The 21,394-nt window shown below is 47.3% G+C and overlaps 1 protein-coding gene across 1 annotated transcript in view; it reads right to left on the bottom strand.

Annotated features, from left to right (window-relative positions):
* LOC138274815 (E3 ubiquitin-protein ligase TRIM56-like) overlaps positions 1-21,025 on the bottom strand; it is a 73,236-nt gene extending 52,211 nt beyond the window's left edge. The window contains exon 1 of the mRNA XM_069219018.1: positions 20,844-21,025. The gene's annotated coding sequence lies outside the window, so the exon portion shown is untranslated. The remainder of the gene's footprint in view (positions 1-20,843) is intronic.
* Positions 21,026-21,394: the final 369 nt, after the last annotated feature.

Here is a 21,394-nt window from a genome sequence, read left to right as displayed (position 1 = left end):
GTTAACCAGTACTATAATGTTTTTCTGAGTAGAAAATAGGATTTACTATTCCTATACATGTGGTTTTTTAAAGTTAATTTCTTGCCCTTTCTTATTAGTAACTTGAGGTTTCTGTCAAGCAACTCATATTCAAGCTACCTACAGTCTCATCAGAGTAGTCCATGGAATTTCATTATCCAATCTGGTTACATGCATGTTTAAATTAAACACCCATCTCTGTTCTCTCTCAATGACAATCAGTTGTCAGTATTGCACGCAACACATACTTGCTACACCTGTGGGAGCTCTATCTGTGAAGGCATTAATGATGCTTCATATTATTCTCGGCAGCTGGACTCATCCTCAACCTGGTCAAACGCACCCACCCCACATCTCAGGAACCTCAAATGGCTCACCGACAAGAAAGGATGGCAATTCAAAATTTTGACACATGCCTACAAAGCCCTCCACGACCCAGGATAAGCATATATCAACTACTGCCTGAACATCTGCCAACCATCCAAAGACCTCCGCTCTGCCTTCTTTGCACAGCCACTGCGGCCACAGCGGAGGATGTGGCTTCTCCTACCTCAATGCCAAGTCCTGGAACGGCCTTCCCCTCCACCTTCGGACATTTGCCTCACTGGCAGAATTTTGGAAGAGACTTAAAACCTGGCTTTTCGACTGAGCCCAGCAAACCCAGCGCCTGGATACCCTCACGGGTGATTAGCAGTTCTTTACAAATACAGACTGATTCTCAGCTATTTTGTACTTACTTTCAGGACCCTAACGCCATACTAGTTATAGAGTAAGGTCTATAAAAGAAGCTTGAATGATGCCATTTGAGATATCATCAGTGATGTCATAAATCTCACTAGTGATGTACAATGTGAGGTCATAAGCAGTGCATGGCAGTGGCACTAAGCAGAGCTAACTATAACTAGTGAATTTGTGTGCGTGTGTTTTTTTTTTTTTTTTGTTCAAAACATTAAATGTTGCCGCTGACATATTCCCATAACTATAACATTTGGTTTTATTCAGTGAATTTTTAGAGTTTTTTTCCCAACGTAAACTTAATATTTTATTACTTCATGTAAAGCCAACCCACCACCGCCATGCATGGCCTTTAGCCATGCCTGGCGGGGAGTTGCCCGTAGGGCTTCGCCTGCAGCCAGGTCCTGCAGTAAAACCCCCACGGACAACCAACCCCACACTGAACACAGCCTTAGGCTGTGCACAGCAGGGGGTTAGCAATCGGGCCTGGCATGCTGTGCCAACCCACCCGGAGGAATACAACCTCCCCAAAGGCAGCCAACCTCGCACTGCGTACACCATTTCACTGTACAAGGTGTGGGGTTGGCCGCAGTCAGGCTCATGAGTCGACCTCACTGCAGGCAGCCACCCAGAGACAGCCATCCTCATGCGACACATGGCCTTTGCTCGTGGGTGGCGTGAGGTTAGCCGCAGGGTCTGTGTTGCAGCCAGGCCCTGCCTCCAACTCCCTGCAAGTAGCCAAACCCAAGTTGCACACAGCTTTTGGACATGTGCAGCAAAGGGTTGGTCACAGGGTATGGCCTGCTGCCAGGCCCTATGGCCAAACCCACAGCAGGGTGCCAACCGCACACAGCCTTTGGCGTGTGCAGTGTAGGGTTGGGGCTTTGGTCCCCAGGGACCCCATCCCCTGGGCATGGATGTCGATTCACCAAAACGCCAGGGGTTGCAGAAATGATATCACTTGCCCTTTGGCCACAGCGACATCACAGGAAGTGACCTCATATGGCCTTTGATGGCTTTCTGGCAGTGATGCCATCTGACCTTTCACCCTGGTGATATCACAGTAAGTAGATCACGAAAGGTATCAATTTTACAATTAGTAAAACATGAATAAAATGTATATACCATTCACACCTTTATCATATCATCCCATGTCTCTTCCATTCCCCATCTCTACCTCTCACAGTTCTGCCTCAGGATCCCTCTCTCCTCCATAGCTGCTAACTTCTTGCCACCTTCCTTCCCCATGTTTCTCCAACCTTCAACTTTTCAGGTCGTATTCATCAATTTAACAGTTTTGCAACATCTCTCGTGATATGTTCTCCTCTCCCAGTTCACCTCTTAACCACACTTTTATAACCAACTCTCTCTTTACATAGTTCTATTACCTGTTCCCTCCCACTACCAATTCTCATTACTTCCTCTTATCCTCCCACCTCTGTATCAGATGGATTATCTTTCTTTGCACAACCTTCGCTCAGATTTGGGTTCAGAATTTGTCTGTTACTTATAAATTCAACATTGTAATTTGCTCAAATTTTTCTTTCCATATTTTGCATTCACCTGCAATCTTCCACTTCCCCTCCATCGCTCATTATCAACTCCATCCCCTACTCTGTTAGGCCAGCTGTATCGAGTTCTCTCAGTTTGCTCTCATAATCTTCATCCTTATCTTTGACAACTAATTGTAGCGATCTCTTGACTCGCCCTCTCTCTAATCATCTACTAATCCTCCCCCACCATCCCACCTACTGCAAGCATTCTCTGACCATTGTATGACTTACCAAATCATGCATTTACCACACATGCCTTTACATGCATCCATTACCACGCAGTGCCTTTACCACAAATTTCCTTTACAACGCAAGCCTTAGCCATAGATATGCCTTTACAACACAAGGTAAGTACACATAAGGAAATCCCTATATATCTACACACATTTTTTTAATTGGTGGGAACCTCCCTACCCAAAACCTCCCATTTTTTTTTTTTTAATTACCTTTACCATCCCATACCTCTCCCCCAACCCTAAAAACACCCACACCACACTATACCCCTACCTACCCTTAAACCTTAAAAACACCTTTGCCACCCAATACCTCTACCCACCACAACATTTATAAACCTGTGTTTGCTTTTACTTAGCTGGAGCATTTTTATATCTACCGCCTAGCCGGAGCAAGCACCAAGTCTGCTCCCAGCTTGCAATAGCTTTAAAAATGCTCCCACCCTCTGGGAGCAGACTTTTGATCTTTTTCCCTTGCTCGCAATGATGCGGGCAGGAAAACAGATCTAAATATTGCTCCTGCCCGCATTATTAGCTGCTCCCTGCAGGCGGAAGCAATGCTGGCTCCTACTGGATGCGGGGAGCCAACTGGACCCACAGGTCTCTTGGGGCTACCCCCATAGCCCCGAACCACAGTGTGGTGGGTACCCTTGGTGGTCACCCAACTTCTGTTGAGCTGGGGAATGGAGTCCCTGGGACAGAGATTGGCCTGGGTGGGGTGGGGGGGGGGGGGCGTGGGAGGGCACCTGCCCCTCCACCTCCTTTAAAATGCTGCTGGGCCCTGGAGGATGGGGCCCCCTGGACAGAAATGAGCCCAAGGGGGAAGAGCTGCATGCCCCACTTTAAAAACCTGCAAAGTCCTGGGGGTGGGGTCGATGGACGCCAATTCCCCAAAATGCCAGGGCTAGCGGAAGTGACACCATACGCCCTTTGACCTCCACTTCTACTCACACAAATTCACCCTTACACACACACTCACAAACACTCTCTCACTCGCAAGCACTTTACTTACCTCACCTGCTGTAGGAAGTTGGCTCTGTATGTGCTATTTCAAAGTAAGGAATAGCATGCACAGAGTCCAAGGGTTCCCCTTAGAGGTAAAATAGTGGTAAAAATAGATAATACTAATGCTCTATTTTGTGGTAGTGTGGTCGAGCAGTAGGCTTATCCAAGGAGTAGTGTTAAGCATTTGTTGTACATACACATAGACAATAAATGAGGTACACACACTCAGAGACAAATCCAGCCAATAGGTTTTTGTATAGAAAAATATATTTTCTTAGTTTATTTTAAGAACCACAGGTTCAAATTTAACATGTAATATCTTGTTCGAAAGGTATTGCAGGTAAGTACTTTAGGAACTTCAAATCATAAAAATTGCATGTATACTTTTCAAGTTATTGACAAATAGCTGTTTTAAAAGTGGACACTTAGTGCAATTTTCACAGTTCCTGGGGGAGGTAAGTTTTTGTTAGTTTTACCAGGTAAGTAGGACACTTACAGGGTTCAGTTCTTGGTCCAAGGTAGCCCACCGTTGGGGGTTCAGAGCAACCCCAAAGTCACCACACCAGCAGCTCAGGGCCGGTCAGGTGCAGAGTTCAAAGTGGTGCCCAAAACACATAGGCTAGAATGGAGAGAAGGGGGTGCCCCGGTTCCGGTCTGCTTGCAGGTAAGTACCCGCGTCTTCGGAGGGCAGACCAGGGGGGTTTTGTAGGGCACCGGGGGGGACACAAGTCCACACAGAAATTTCACCCTCAGCAGCGCGGGGGCGGCCGGGTGCAGTGTAGAAACAAGCGTCGGGTTTTCAATGTTAGTCTATGAGAGATCTCGGGATCTCTTCAGCGCTGCAGGCAGGCAAGGGGGGGATTCCTCGGGGAAACCTCCACTTGGGCAAGGGAGAGGGACTCCTGGGGGTCACTTCTCCAGTGAAAGTCCGGTCCTTCAGGTCCTGGGGGCTGCGGGTGCAGGGTCTCTCCCAGGCGTCGGGACTTTAGGTTCAAAGAGTCGCGGTCAGGGGAAGCCTCGGGATTCCCTCTGCAGGCGGCGCTGTGGGGGTTCAGGGGGGACAGGTTTTGGTACTCACAGTATCAGAGTAGTCCTGGGGTCCCTCCTGAGGTGTCGGATCTCTACCAGCCGAGTCGGGGTCGCCGGGTGCAGTGTTGCAAGTCTCACGCTTCTTGCGGGGAGCTTGCAGGGTTCTTTAAAGCTGCTGGAAACAAAGTTGCAGCTTTTCTTGGAGCAGGTCCGCTGTCCTCGGGAGTTTCTTGTCTTTTCGAAGCAGGGGCAGTCCTCAGAGGATGTCGAGGTCGCTGGTCCCTTTGGAAGGCGTCGCTGGAGCAGGATCTTTGGAAGGCAGGAGACAGGCCGGTGAGTTTCTGGAGCCAAGGCAGTTGTCGTCTTCTGGTCTTCCGCTGCAGGGGTTTTTCAGCTGGGCAGTCCTTCTTCTTGTAGTTGCAGGAATCTAATTTTCTAGGGTTCAGGGTAGCCCTTAAATACTAAATTTAAGGGCGTGTTTAGGTCTGGGGGGTTAGTAGCCAATGGCTACTAGCCCTGAGGGTGGGTACACCCTCTTTGTGCCTCCTCCCAAGGGGAGGGGGTCACAATCCTAACCCTATTGGGGGAATCCTCCATCTGCAAGATGGAGGATTTCTAAAAGTTAGAGTCACCTCAGCTCAGGACACCTTAGGGGCTGTCCTGACTGGCCAGTGACTCCTCCTTGTTTTTCTCATTATTTTCTCCGGCCTTGCCGCCAAAAGTGGGGCCTGGCCGGAGGGGGCGGGCAACTCCACTAGCTGGAGTGTCCTGCTGGGTTGGCACAAAGGAGGTGAGCCTTTGAGGCTCACCGCCAGGTGTGACAATTCCTGCCTGGGGGAGGTGTTAGCATCTCCACCCAGTGCAGGCTTTGTTACTGGCCTCAGAGTGACAAAGGCACTCTCCCCATGGGGCCAGCAACATGTCTCGGTTTGTGGCAGGCTGCTAAAACTAGTCAGCCTACACAGATAGTCGGTTAAGTTTCAGGGGGCACCTCTAAGGTGCCCTCTGGGGTGTATTTTACAATAAAATGTACACTGGCATCAGTGTGCATTTATTGTGCTGAGAAGTTTGATACCAAACTTCCCAGTTTTCAGTGTAGCCATTATGGTGCTGTGGAGTTCGTGTTTGACAAACTCCCAGACCATATACTCTTATGGCTACCCTGCACTTACAATGTCTAAGGTTTTGTTTAGACACTGTAGGGGTACCATGCTCATGCACTGGTACCCTCACCTATGGTATAGTGCACCCTGCCTTAGGGCTGTAAGGCCTGCTAGAGGGGTGTCTTACCTATACTGCATAGGCAGTGAGAGGCTGGCATGGCACCCTGAGGGGAGTGCCATGTCGACTTACTCGTTTTGTCCTCACTAGCACACACAAGCTGGCAAGCAGTGTGTCTGTGCTGAGTGAGAGGTCTCCAGGGTGGCATAAGACATGCTGCAGCCCTTAGAGACCTTCCTTGGCATCAGGGCCCTTGGTACTAGAAGTACCAGTTACAAGGGACTTATCTGGATGCCAGGGTCTACCAATTGTGGATACAAAAGTACAGGTTAGGGAAAGAACACTGGTGCTGGGGCCTGGTTAGCAGGCCTCAGCACACTTTCAATTGTAAACATAGCATCAGCAAAGGCAAAAAGTCAGGGGGCAACCATGCCAAGGAGGCATTTCCTTACACAACCCCCCCCCAAACGAAAGAGGATGAGACTAACCTTTCCCAAGAGAGTCTTCATTTTCTAAGTGGAAGAACCTGGAAAGGCCATCTGCATTGGCATGGGCAGTCCCAGGTCTGTGTTCCACTATAAAGTCCATTCCCTGTAGGGAGATGGACCACCTCAACAGTTTAGGATTTTCACCTTTCATTTGCATCAGCCATTTGAGAGGTCTGTGGTCAGTTTGAACTAGGAAGTGAGTCCCAAAGAGGTATGGTCTCAGCTTCTTCAGGGACCAAACCACAGCAAAGGCCTCCCTCTCAATGGCACTCCAACGCTGCTCCCTGGGGAGTAACCTCCTGCTAATGAAAGCAACAGGCTGGTCAAGGCCATCATCATTTGTTTGGGACAAAACTGCCCCTATCCCATGTTCAGAGGCATCAGTCTGCACAATGAACTGCTTAGAATAATCTGGAGCTTTTAGAACTGGTGCTGAGCACATTGCTTGTTTCAGGGTGTCAAAGGCCTGTTGGCATTCCACAGTCCAGTTCACTTTCTTGGGCATTTTCTTGGAGGTGAGTTCAGTGAGAGCTGTCACAATGGATCCATATCCCTTCACAAACCTCCTGTAATACCCAGTCAAGCCAAGGAATGCCCTGACTTGAGTCTGGGTTTTTGGAGCTACCCAGTCCAGAATAGTCTGGATCTTGGGTTGGAGTGGCTGAACTTGGCCTCCACCTACAAGGTGTCCCAAGTAAACCACAGTTCCCTGCCCTATCTGGCATTTGGATGCCTTGATAGAGAGGCCTGCAGATTGCAGAGCCTTCAAAACCTTCCCCAGGTGGACCAGGTGATCCTGCCAGGTGGAGCTAAAGACAGCAATATCATCAAGATAAGCTGTGCTAAAGGACTCCAAGCCAGCAAGGACTTGATTCACCAACCTTTGGAAGGTGGCAGGGGCATTCTTTAAACCAAAGGGCATAACAGTAAACTGATAATGCCCATCAGGTGTGGAGAATGCTGTCTTTTCTTTTGCTCCAGGTGCCATTTTTATTTGCCAGTACCCTGCTGTCAAGTCAAAGGTACTTAGAAATTTGGCAGCACCTAATTTATCAATGAGCTCATCAGCTCTTGGAATTGGATGGGCATCTGTCCTGGTGACAGAATTGAGCCCTCTGTAGTCCACACAAAACCTCATCTCTTTCTTTCCATCTTTGGTGTGAGGTTTGGGGACTAAGACCACTGGGCTAGCCCAGGGGCTGTCAGAGCGCTCAATTACTCCCAATTCTAGCATCTTGTGGACTTCCACCTTGATGCTTTCCTTAACATGGTCAGACTGTCTAAAGATTTTGTTCTTGACAGGCATGCTGTCTCCTGTGTCCACATCATGGGTACACAGGTGTGTCTGACCAGGGGTTAAGGAGAAGAGTTCAGGAAACTGTTGTAGGACTCTCCTACAATCAGCTTGCTGTTGGCCAGAGAGGGTGTCTGAGTAGATCACTCCATCTACTGTACCATCTTTTGGGTCTGATGACAGAAGATCAGGGAGAGGTTCACTCTCTGCCTCCTGATCCTCATCTGTTACCATCAACAGATTGACATCAGCCCTGTCGTGGAAGAGCTTAAGGCGGTTTACATGGATCACCCTCTTGGGGCTCCTGCTTGTGCCCAGGTCCACCAAGTAGGTGACCTGACTCTTCCTCTCTAGAACTGGGTAAGGGCCACTCCATTTGTCCTGGAGTGCCCTGGGAGCCACAGGCTCCAGAACCCAGACTTTCTGCCCTGGTTGGAACTCAACCAGTGCAGCCTTTTGGTCATACCAAAACTTCTGGAGCTGTTGGCTGGCCTCAAGGTTTTTGGTTGCCTTTTCCATGTACTCTGCCATTCTGGAGCGAAGGCCAAGTACATAGTCCACTATGTCCTGTTTAGGCTCATGGAGAGGTCTCTCCCAGCCTTCTTTAACAAGGGCAAGTGGTCCCCTTACAGGATGACCAAACAGAAGTTCAAAGGGTGAGAATCCTACTCCCTTCTGTGGCACCTCTCTGTAAGCGAAAAGCAGACATGGCAAGAGGACATCCCATCTCCTTTTGAGTTTTTCTGGGAGCCCCATGATCATGCCCTTTAATGTCTTGTTGAATCTCTCAACTAAGCCATTAGTTTGTGGATGGTATGGTGTAGTGAATTTATAAGTCACCCCACACTCATTCCACATGTGCTTTAGGTATGCTGACATGAAGTTGGTACCTCTGTCAGACACCACCTCCTTAGGGAAACCCACTCTGGTAAAGATACCAATGAGGGCCTTGGCTACTGCAGGGGCAGTAGTCGACCTAAGGGGAATAGCTTCAGGATACCTGGTAGCATGATCCACTACTACTAGGATATACATATTTCCTGAGGCTGTGGGAGGTTCTAGTGGACCAACTATGTCCACACCCACTCTTTCAAAGGGCACCCCCACCACTGGAAGTGGAATGAGGGGGGCCTTTGGATGCCCACCTGTCTTACCACTGGCTTGACAGGTGGGGCAGGAGAGGCAAAACTCCTTAACCATGTTGGACATATTGGGCCAGTAGAAGTGGTTGACTAACCTCTCCCACGTCTTGGTTTGTCCCAAATGTCCAGCAAGGGGAATGTCATGGGCCAATGTTAGGATGAACTTCCTGAACAGCTGAGGCACTACCACTCTCCTAGTGGCACCAGGTTTGGGGTCTCTGGCCTCAGTGTACAGGAGTCCATCTTCCCAATAGACCCTATGTGTTCCATTTTTCTTGCCTTTGGACTCTTCAGCAGCTTGCTGCCTAAGGCCTTCAAGAGAGGGACAGGTTTCTTGTCCCTTACACAGCTCCTCCCTTGAGGGTCCCCCTGGGCCTAAGAGCTCAACCTGATAAGGTTCAAGCTCCAAAGGCTCAGTTCCCTCAGAGGGCAGAACTTCTTCCTGAGAAGAGAGGTTCCCTTTCTTTTGCTGTGTTGCAGTTGGTTTCCCAACTGACTTTCCTGTTCTCTTGGTAGGCTGGGCCATTCTTCCAGACTCCAGCTCTACTTGTTCACCCTGTGCCTTGCACTGTGCTCTTGTTTTCACACACACCAGTTCAGGGATACCCAGCATTGCTGCATGGGTTTTTAGTTCTACCTCAGCCCATGCTGAGGACTCCAGGTCATTTCCAAGCAGACAGTCCACTGGGATATTTGAGGAGACCACCACCTGTTTCAGGCCATTGACCCCTCCCCATTCTAAAGTAACCATTGCCATGGGATGTACTTTTCTCTGATTGTCAGCGTTGGTGACTGTGTAAGTTTTTCCAGTCAGGTATTGGCCAGGGGAAACCAGTTTCTCTGTCACCATGGTGACACTGGCACCTGTATCCCTCAGGCCCTCTATTCTAGTCCCATTAATTAAGAGTTGCTGTCTGTATTTTTGCATGTTAGGCGGCCAGACAGCTAGTGTGGCTAAATCCACCCCACCCTCAGAAACTAGAGTAGCTTCAGTGTGGACCCTGATTTGCTCTGGGCACACTGTTGATCCCACTTGGAGACTAGCCATACCAGTGTTACCTGGATGGGAGTTTGGAGTGGAACCTTTCTTGGGACAGGCCTTGTCTCCAGTTTGGTGTCCATGCTGTTTACAGCTATGACACCAGGCCTTTTTGGGATCAAAGTTTTTACCCTTGTACCCATTGTTTTGTGAAGAGGCTCTGGGCCCACCCTCCTGTGCAGGTTTTTGGGGGCCTGTAGAAGACTCTTTACTATTTTTAGTTTTGGTTGTCTCATCACCCTTCCCCTGGGGAGTCTTTGTGACCCCTTTCTTTTGGTCACCCCCTGTTGAAGTCTTGGACACCCTTGTCTTGACCCAATGGTCCGCCTTCTTTCCCAATTCTTGGGGAGAAATTGGTCCTAGGTCTACCAGATGCTGATGCAGTTTATCATTGAAACAATTACTTAACAGGTGTTCTTTCACAAATAAATTGTACAGCCCATCATAATTACTTACACCACTGCCTTGAATCCAACCATCTAGTGTTTTCACTGAGTAGTCAACAAAGTCAACCCAGGTCTGGCTCGAGGATTTTTGAGCCCCCCTGAACCTAATCCTGTACTCCTCAGTGGAGAATCCAAAGCCCTCAATCAGGGTACCCTTCATGAGGTCATAAGATTCTGCATCTTGTCCAGAGAGTGTGAGGAGTCTATCCCTACACTTTCCTGTGAACATTTCCCAAAGGAGAGCACCCCAGTGAGATCTGTTCACTTTTCTGGTTACACAAGCCCTCTCAAAAGCTGTGAACCATTTGGTGATGTCATCACCATCTTCATATTTAGTTACAATCCCTTTGGGGATTTTCAACATGTCAGGAGAATCTCTGACCCTATTTATGTTGCTGCCACCATTGATGGGTCCTAGGCCCATCTCTTGTCTTTCCCTCTCTATGGCTAGGATCTGTCTTTCCAAAGCCAATCTTTTGGCCATCCTGGCTAACTGGATGTCCTCTTCACTGGGGCTATCCTCAGTGATTTCAGAGGTGTTGGTCTCTCCTGTGAGGGAACCAGCATCTCTGACTATTATTTTTGGAGTCAGGGTTTGAGGGACCCTGTTCTCCCTAGATAGGATTGGTAGGGGGGAATTTTCCTCCAAGTCACTATCCTCTTCCTCTGAGTTGCCACCCTCAGAGGGGTTGGCCTTTTCAAACTCTGCCAAAAGCTCCTGGAGCTGTATTTTGGTAGGTTTGGGGCCCATTGTTATTTTCTTTATTTTACAGAGTGACCTTAGCTCCCTCATCTTAAGATGGAGGTAAGGTGTGGTGTCGAGTTCCACCACAGTCACATCTGTGCTAGACATTTTGCTTCTAAAAGTTGGAATACTTTTTAAGAATCTACAACTGGTTCTAGAATCTAATTCAAACTTTTACAAACTTTTAAACTCTAAAAGAAATGCTAAACAGGATCTAACACAAGGCCCTAGCAGGTCTTTTAAGAATTTAGAAAACTTTTCAAATTGCAAAAATCAATTTCTAATGACAATTTTGGAATTTGTCGTGTGATCAGGTATTGGCTGAGTAGTCCAGCAAATGCAAAGTCTTGTACCCCACCGCTGATCCACCAATGTAGGAAGTTGGCTCTGTATGTGCTATTTCAAAGTAAGGAATAGCATGCACAGAGTCCAAGGGTTCCCCTTAGAGGTAAAATAGTGGTAAAAATAGATAATACTAATGCTCTATTTTGTGGTAGTGTGGTCGAGCAGTAGGCTTATCCAAGGAGTAGTGTTAAGCATTTGTTGTACATACACATAGACAATAAATGAGGTACACACACTCAGAGACAAATCCAGCCAATAGGTTTTTGTATAGAAAAATATCTTTTCTTAGTTTATTTTAAGAACCACAGGTTCAAATTTAACATGTAATCTCTTGTTCGAAAGGTATTGCAGGTAAGTACTTTAGGAACTTCAAATCATAAAAATTGCATGTATACTTTTCAAGTTATTGACAAATAGCTGTTTTAAAAGTGGACACAGTGCAATTTTCACAGTTCCTGGGGGAGGTAAGTTTTTGTTAGTTTTACCAGGTAAGTAGGACACTTACAGGGTTCAGTTCTTGGTCCAAGGTAGCCCACCGTTGGGGGTTCAGAGCAACCCCAAAGTCACCACACCAGCAGCTCAGGGCCGGTCAGGTGCAGAGTTCAAAGTGGTGCCCAAAACACATAGGCTAGAATGGAGAGAAGGGGGTGCCCCGGTTCCGGTCTGCTTGCAGGTAAGTACCCGCGTCTTCGGAGGGCAGACCAGGGGGGTTTTGTAGGGCACCGGGGGGGACACAAGTCCACACAGAAATTTCACCCTCAGCAGCGCGGGGGCGGCCGGGTGCAGTGTAGAAACAAGCGTCGGGTTTTCAATGTTAGTCTATGAGAGATCTCGGGATCTCTTCAGCGCTGCAGGCAGGCAAGGGGGGGATTCCTCGGGGAAACCTCCACTTGGGCAAGGGAGAGGGACTCCTGGGGGTCACTTCTCCAGTGAAAGTCCGGTCCTTCAGGTCCTGGGGGCTGTGGGTGCAGGGTCTCTCCCAGGCGTCGGGACTTTAGGTTCAAAGAGTCGCGGTCAGGGGAAGCCTCGGGATTCCCTCTGCAGGCGGCGCTGTGGGGGTTCAGGGGGGACAGGTTTTGGTACTCACAGTATCAGAGTAGTCCTGGGGTCCCTCCTGAGGTGTCGGATCTCTACCAGCCGAGTCGGGGTCGCCGGGTGCAGTGTTGCAAGTCTCACGCTTCTTGCGGGGAGCTTGCAGGGTTCTTTAAAGCTGCTGGAAACAAAGTTGCAGCTTTTCTTGGAGCAGGTCCGCTGTCCTCGGGAGTTTCTTGTCTTTTCGAAGCAGGGGCAGTCCTCAGAGGATGTCGAGGTCGCTGGTCCCTTTGGAAGGCGTCGCTGGAGCAGGATCTTTGGAAGGCAGGAGACAGGCCGGTGAGTTTCTGGAGCCAAGGCAGTTGTCGTCTTCTGGTCTTCCGCTGCAGGGGTTTTTCAGCTGGGCAGTCCTTCTTCTTGTAGTTGCAGGAATCTAATTTTCTAGGGTTCAGGGTAGCCCTTAAATACTAAATTTAAGGGCGTGTTTAGGTCTGGGGGGTTAGTAGCCAATGGCTACTAGCCCTGAGGGTGGGTACACCCTCTTTGTGCCTCCTCCCAAGGGGAGGGGGTCACAATCCTAACCCTATTGGGGGAATCCTCCATCTGCAAGATGGAGGATTTCTAAAAGTTAGAGTCACCTCAGCTCAGGACACCTTAGGGGCTGTCCTGACTGGCCAGTGACTCCTCCTTGTTTTTCTCATTATTTTCTCCGGCCTTGCCGCCAAAAGTGGGGCCTGGCCGGAGGGGGCGGGCAACTCCACTAGCTGGAGTGTCCTGCTGGGTTGGCACAAAGGAGGTGAGCCTTTGAGGCTCACCGCCAGGTGTGACAATTCCTGCCTGGGGGAGGTGTTAGCATCTCCACCCAGTGCAGGCTTTGTTACTGGCCTCAGAGTGACAAAGGCACTCTCCCCATGGGGCCAGCAACATGTCTCGGTTTGTGGCAGGCTGCTAAAACTAGTCAGCCTACACAGATAGTCGGTTAAGTTTCAGGGGGCACCTCTAAGGTGCCCTCTGGGGTGTATTTTACAATAAAATGTACACTGGCATCAGTGTGCATTTATTGTGCTGAGAAGTTTGATACCAAACTTCCCAGTTTTCAGTGTAGCCATTATGGTGCTGTGGAGTTCGTGTTTGACAAACTCCCAGACCATATACTCTTATGGCTACCCTGCACTTACAATGTCTAAGGTTTTGTTTAGACACTGTAGGGGTACCATGCTCATGCACTGGTACCCTCACCTATGGTATAGTGCACCCTGCCTTAGGGCTGTAAGGCCTGCTAGAGGGGTGTCTTACCTATACTGCATAGGCAGTGAGAGGCTGGCATGGCACCCTGAGGGGAGTGCCATGTCGACTTACTCGTTTTGTCCTCACTAGCACACACAAGCTGGCAAGCAGTGTGTCTGTGCTGAGTGAGAGGTCTCCAGGGTGGCATAAGACATGCTGCAGCCCTTAGAGACCTTCCTTGGCATCAGGGCCCTTGGTACTAGAAGTACCAGTTACAAGGGACTTATCTGGATGCCAGGGTCTACCAATTGTGGATACAAAAGTACAGGTTAGGGAAAGAACACTGGTGCTGGGGCCTGGTTAGCAGGCCTCAGCACACTTTCAATTGTAAACATAGCATCAGCAAAGGCAAAAAGTCAGGGGGCAACCATGCCAAGGAGGCATTTCCTTACACCTGCCATGGAAGGGCATATTCCAACTAATTGTGCCCCATTTTTATTACACTAACAGTGAATAATATGTTATTGTTCGATATCAGTGTAGTAAAAATTGACAGAAAACAAAAATAGTGGAGTCACAAATGATGCCCCCATAAGAACGATCTGTCACTGTGTTCCTGGCACTGATTTTGCTATCTCAGAGGCCAGGTGTCCCAGCTGCGACCCCTGGCAACCCCTAAAAGACGTCCATTGTGGGATCCCCGGGAACTAAATCGACCCAGGAAATGGTGCTGTGTGCCTCCCTCCCCTTCAATATACTGCCGGAACCTAGAGGACGGGTCTCCCGGATCCAAAATCGGCCCAGGGAAGGGGGCCCATGTGCCCCCTCCCCTTTCAAAATTGTGCGACGCCCAGGAAGATGGGGTCTCCGGGGCCAAATTCTGACTGGGGAGGGGGTGCCATGTGCCCCCTCCCCGTAAACATTGGCTGAGCACCAGGGAGGGAGGTCCCCAGGGCAGAAATTGGCCTGGGCATGGGGTGCACACCCGCATCCCTATAAGAATTGCGGCTGGTCCTGGGGATGGGGTCCCATGGGCCAAAATTGGTCCAGGGAAGGGAGTTGCATGTCACCCTCCCCAAACTAGCACACCGGACCCCAGGGCCTAACAACGCTTGAGAAGGGCAGCCACACGGCTCCTTAACCCTTTATTTAAAAATGTGGCCCCAGAGAATATGGTCCCCGGGGCCAATAAAGGCTCAGGGAGGGGTCCTCCCTCCCCCTTTAATAAATAGAAAATAAAAGCAGCCCTGGCAGATGGGTTCCCCAGGGCCAGGCCCTATGGTCCCCCTCCCACCATGCATGACCTTTGGCCTTGCGCAGCGGGGGGCGAGGAGGGGTTTGCATTCACATATGATAATTAAGTATTACTTTACATTTAAGAAATTCCTAGAAATGTAGTGAAAAAAAACAAAGGTTAAAATGTTATAATTAGGTGAATCTCAGTGACAACATTAACAGTAAAATAAAATGTAAAAAAAAAAAAAAAAAATCACCAGTTATAGTTAGCAGAGCTAACTATAACTTGTGCCTCTGCCATGCACTGCTTATGACCTTACATATGGCATCACTTATGACATGTTCTATGACATCATTGATGACATCATCCACTGAGTGTGCAAGTTTGTTATACGGTTTACATAGTGGCGAGTAACTACCATATTACTTTTTTACATATTTTAGTACAGCTTGGGTCAAGCTAATGGGTGCATTGTTTGCAAAATGCATGTGTGTCTAATGCCCCATAGCTGTGTAGAGGTATTGAACAAGTCTTAAATATTTACATTGAAGAGTAGTGTGCAAGTGACAGCTGACTTGTATTCATTAGGTTTCACACAACTTTTTGGTTCTACAGAATAAGCTTCCAACATGAGAAAGATTGTGATACTAACTTTAGTAAGCATTTTGAGTTGTTAGAATCATGTCGACATGATAATTTATCCTTAACATAGAAGAGTGTGTGCACACCAGGTACTAACCCTGTGTGTGTGTCTTATTTTTCATCACAAAAGATGGGCTATCTGTAAAGTTTTCACCACAGTATGAAGGGTGCAGGTGGTATGATCTGTAGCACCTTCAGGTCTTAGTTATTTTTGGCAAATACTGTCTTTTTTGACAACTGTTGCATTGAGTATACACTGTTCTTAGTGGATTCTTTTGAATACTCTGGTGTATTTCTCATGGGGGTTTCACTTTTTGCAAATAGTGTGGTATAGAATAAACACTCTCCATAGAGGGAACACTATACAGTTCTCTACCGATAACTTCATTTATTAATGTTGGTTTGGCGTGTCAATGGTTTGATACAGATAAAAGGTGTCCAAAGTATTGCATTTGTTTTAGAACTGGCATTCACTATTTTGGCTTCCTCTGAACAGTTGTATGCATATTGGACACCTTACTTAATGAGGGTTTCCCATGTATCCGTGGTTGATTGTTAATGTGAACTATGCTACATATACTGCCATAGTAATTTATACAGCAATATGCGGGAAAACTAAACTTGGATGATGTCACTTGGGATGTCAATAATGATGCCATATAACATGTCATGAGTGATTTCATGTGTGAGATCATAAGCAGTGCATGGCAGGAGCACAAGTTATAGTTAGCACTACTAACAACTGGTGAATTTCTGTGGGGTTTTTTAAAGTTTAAAACATTAATGTAAATTCATCTAATTATAACATTACTTTAAACGTTCATTTTTTTCAGTGAATATATATAGATCACCTACTGGCAGTCGCCAGTAAGTAGTTCTAGTTAAGATCTAATTTCCATAGGAAAAGCATTTTTTTGTTTTGCTAACTTTGGCGCCATTTGACAAATCTTCATGGCATTTGGGGCATCGCAAAACATGTTTTTCCCCATAAGGATTGTAGACATGACTACAGTCTGAACCGCTGGACGGAATTACGAGCAGGGAGGGAGGAGGAGATTTATGTATTTCTAGAAATACAGATCCACCATGGTGGATCCGTGAGCCCATGCAACAACAGCAAAGCCGCGATTGGCTGGCTGCATCCTGAGAGAAAATTTGTGGCCACCATTTTGTCAGTCGGAATGTGGTGGTTCCAGAAAGAAGTGTGGAAGGCGGCGCAATAAAGTGTAAATAGGATATAAGGGGTCAGGATAGATGTATCCTGATCCAATGGCACTGATGGAGGTGTCTGTGAGAGACCCCTCATAAGGAAGAAATTGTGGGGGAACAAAAAAAATGTTTGCACATGCAAGGATCCACTGAGGTGCTCAGCACAAACCCCTGTGAGAATCTGCATCTGATCCAGACCCCAATAAAAAAAATTAAAAAAACACCATATACCCACTCACAGACCTTCACAGCCACTTACAGACCCACACACCCACTCATACAACCATTCACACTCACAGACCCACCAAACCACTACCACACCCATTCACACACACACACAGACCCACAAACCACTACCACACAACCAGTCACACACCCAAATAACCATTCACATACACACATGTTCAGACCCACCAAACCACTACCACACCCACTCAGACCCACACAGCTACTTACACACCTATTCACACTCACAGGTCCACCAACCCACTACTACACCCGCTCACAGATCCACACACCCAATCATACACTCACAGACCCACAAAACCACTCACACACCTATACACCCAGTCACTTACACATTGTAGTACAATTTATATATTTTTTTAAGACACACAAAAAAACTGTGAAACTCACACACAAAAAAAACAACAAAAAAAAAAGTTTACAGGGACATTAAAGTTAGGAAATAGCATTAAAAACAGTGAAATTCATTGAAAAAAAACCAAGGGTTACAGGGACATTATAGTTGAGTTCAGATTTTACACAAAGAAAATTCATCACTTACAATTATTTTTTTCTCAAATATCTATAACTTGTGCCCTAAGGCCATGCACTGCTAAATACCTCACATATTACATCACTCATGACATCTTCTATCACATCACTAATAGTTTCACTGCAACATTTGCAATGAAATTATTGATAAGAGCACTGTGTGTGGCAGGGGCATGAGTTATAGATAACTTAGGGCACAAGTTATAGTTACTTAATATAACTAACTATAACTGGTGCATTTCTGTGGTTTTGTGTGTGTACATCCTGAACATAACTATAACATTCCTGTAGCCTTTGGTTTTTGCAGTGAATATATATATATATATATATATATATACACACACATACACACACACACACAGGGAGTGCAGAATTATTAGGCAAATTAGTATTTTGACCACATCATCCTCTTTATGCATGTTGTCTTACTCCAAGCTGTATAGGCTCGAAAGCCTACTACCAATTAAGCATATTAGGTGATGTGCATCTCTGTAATGAGAAGGGGTGTGGTCTAATGACATCAACACCCTATATCAGGTGTGCATAATTATTAGGCAACTTCCTTTCCTTTGGCAAAATGGGTCAAAAGAAGGACTTGACAGGCTCAGAAAAGTCAAAAATAGTGAGATATCTTGCAGAGGGATGCAGCACTCTTAAAATTGCAAAGCTTCTGAAGCGTGATCATCGAACAATCAAGCGTTTCATTCAAAATAGTCAACAGGGTCGCAAGAAGCGTGTGGAAAAACCAAGGCGCAAAATAACTGCCCATGAACTGAGAAAAGTCAAGCGTGCAGCTGCCACAATGCCACTTGCCACCAGTTTGGCCATATTTCAGAGCTGCAACATCACTGGAGTGCCCAAAAGCACAAGGTGTGCAATACTCCGAGACATGGCCAAGGTAAGAAAGGCTGAAAGACGACCACCACTGAACAAGACACACAAGCTGAAACGTCAAGACTGGGCCAAGAAATATCTCAAGACTGATTTTTATAAGGTTTTATGGACTGATGAAATGAGAGTGAGTCTTGATGGGCCAGATGGATGGGCCTGTGGCTGGATTGGTAAAGGGCAGAGAGCTCCAGTCCGACTCAGACGCCAGCAAGGTGGAGGTGGAGTACTGGTTTGGGCTGGTATCATCAAAGATGAGCTTGTGGGGCCTTTTCGGGTTGAGGATGGAGTCAAGCTCAACTCCCAGTTCCTGGAAGACACCTTCTTCAAGCAGTGGTACAGGAAGAAGTCTGCATCCTTCAAGAAAAACATGATTTTCATGCAGGACAATGCTCCATCACACGCGTCCAAGTACTCCACAGCGTGGCTGGCAAGAAAGGGTATAAAAGAAGGAAATCTAATGACATGGCCTCCTTGTTCACCTGATCTGAACCCCATTGAGAACCTGTGGTCCATCATCAAATGTGAGATTTACAAGGAGGGAAAACAGTACAACTCTCTGAACAGTGTCTGGGAGGCTGTGGTTGCTGCTGCACGCAATGTTGATGGTGAACAGATCAAAACACTGACAGAATCCATGGATGGCAGGCTTTTGAGTGTCCTTGCAAAGAAAGGTGGCTATATTGGTCACTGATTTGTTTTTGTTTTGTTTTTGAATGTCAGAAATGTATATTTGTGAATGTTGAGATGTTATATTGGTTTCACTGGTAATAATAAATAATTGAAATGGGTATATATATTTTTTTGTTACGTTGCCTAATAATTATGCACAGTAATAGTCACCTGCACACACAGATATCCCCCTAACATAGCTAAAACTAAAAACAAACTAAAAACTACTTCCAAAAATATTCAGCTTTGATATTCATGAGTTTTTTGGGTTCATTGAGAACATGGTTGTTGTTCAATAATAAAATTAATCCTCAAAAGTACAACTTGCCTAATAATTCTGCACTCCCTGTATACACACACACACACACACACACATACATATATACACACACATTTATACATATATATACACACACATATATATATTACACATATATATATATACACACTTTGTTTAAGAGGTGGGTGTGCCCCAGTGACACAGTTTTAGCCAGGCACCTGGCTCAGCGTGGCCCCCTTTACTTTGTAGGTGGCCCTACCAACTGTGTCTACAGTTGCGGCTTGCTGCAGAGAGAAGGGGTGGGGGGCAAACTTCGAGGAGGGGGGTGAGACAAAACAAACATTCAATTAAAAAGTATATATATCACCAATAACACCGCTGCACTCTCGTGAACTTAATATCAAAGTAGATGTAATCTTGCACCAACGCGTTTCAGCCATTACGGCCTTGCTCACGGTATCAGATCTGTAAACAAGACAAACGTTAATTGCTCTGCCTTTTAACCCTTCGTGGGAATACACTAATACTGAATAATATGTCATCATTCACTATTAGTGTTATAAAAATTGACAGAAAACAAGGAGCGGAGCCCCAAGTGACGTCCATGAGGACCAGCGCCCACTGTGTTCCTGCCACCGCTGAAGCCAAGGGTCACAAAGGCAGTGCCAGGGGTCGCAGCTTCGACCCCTGGCGGCACCTAAATTACGTCTACGGCTGTACCAGGGTGTGATCGATGCTGTACGAACGTCACCTCTGTCACGGACATTAAAGCTTTTATTTTCACAATCCAGCATGAACTGTTTTTTTTGTCCAATTGTGTCAGCTAAAGAGACAAAGACTACAGCTCCCAGAATTCATGTGGGTGTGCTGTGAAATGGCTATAACTATACTTATGACCAGTGTTGGGCTGCGACGGAAAATAGGGTCGGGCCCCAAAACAAAAGTGACCCCATAACGAATCTCATAGCTAGGTTATCTGATAGCTGAATAGGTAGCTAACATTCGCAAATCAGGGCAGTTTTGCACAAGTGGTCTGTTCAGCAAGGTACTGGAGACTGCACACGTGTGACCTTGCTGCAAGAAGTGTTTGTGGTATCATAGAAGTCAACAGCAAAAACCAGCCCAGCAGACCAAAAACAGGCTCGCAAACATCCAAGACTGGCCCACGTCGTGACCTGTCAGCCCACTGCCGGATGCCCTAAGCCAGTGCCACCCCGCCCGTGACAAGTAGTGATTTGCTTGCCACAGGGAAGGAACCAACCACACTTCAGACCCGCACTTTAAATGCTCCTGCAGGAAGGACAGTACCAACTTTTTAAAAACTACTGGAGTAGAAAAGCAGGGTCAGTACTGCCCTAGGAAGCCACGCCAGTGACTAGTGAGTACCACTTGGGGTGGGGGGACAGTCAGAAGTGACTGCAGCAATACATTTCACAACAGACAAAATACAAAGTCTGCATGTCCCAACCACACGGAGGAACCAGGACATCTCCTGAAAGCTGGGGGGGGGGGGGGGGAGACCCAGGTGCACATGGCAGGGCTGCCCCGTGTTACCTTAGAAGGCGGCTAGGGGGCGCATTACTTACTCTTGTGGGACGCAGCGACCTCTCCAAAGAGCACCGACCCAGAGGGATCACGGATCTCTAGGCGCCTCAAGAGAGATCTCTATTTAACACACGCCAGGTGAGCATCTGCAGCAAGGCATTCTGGGAGTCAGGGCAGCTCCAGGCGGAGGCTCCTCAGCAAGGTAAGTGCTCGAGCCAGGCACCCCCTGCATGAGCATCTAGTGCACAGCTCTCAAGGAATGCCGTGCCAAACGTTGCTGTCCTTTGCTGGTAACTTGGGATGCATGCTGGTACTTGTAGTTGGACGTTTCCAAATGTAAACTACATGTACCAGAATGCATCGCGTGGCATGCCACCGGATGAACTACGTCTGCCACGCAACGAACAGTTTGAGAACAACTTGGAATACTGGACCCAACCAAGCATTGGCCCCGGGGGGCATCGAGTGCAGACTGTTGCAGGACATGTATGTGTAAAATACGCGTCCTGTGGTGTGATCCCTAAGTGTAAAGTGCAGTTAATTCAAAAGCGGGTGCTGGAGTTGTCGGTGGGACATGGGGCTCCCTGGGTGA

Source organism: Pleurodeles waltl, chromosome 2_2, assembly GCF_031143425.1.
Source record: "Pleurodeles waltl isolate 20211129_DDA chromosome 2_2, aPleWal1.hap1.20221129, whole genome shotgun sequence".
NCBI classification, from domain to species: domain Eukaryota; kingdom Metazoa; phylum Chordata; class Amphibia; order Caudata; family Salamandridae; genus Pleurodeles; species Pleurodeles waltl.
Note: the sequence above shows the minus strand (reverse complement) of the source record. Positions and strands in the feature narration are given on the sequence as shown.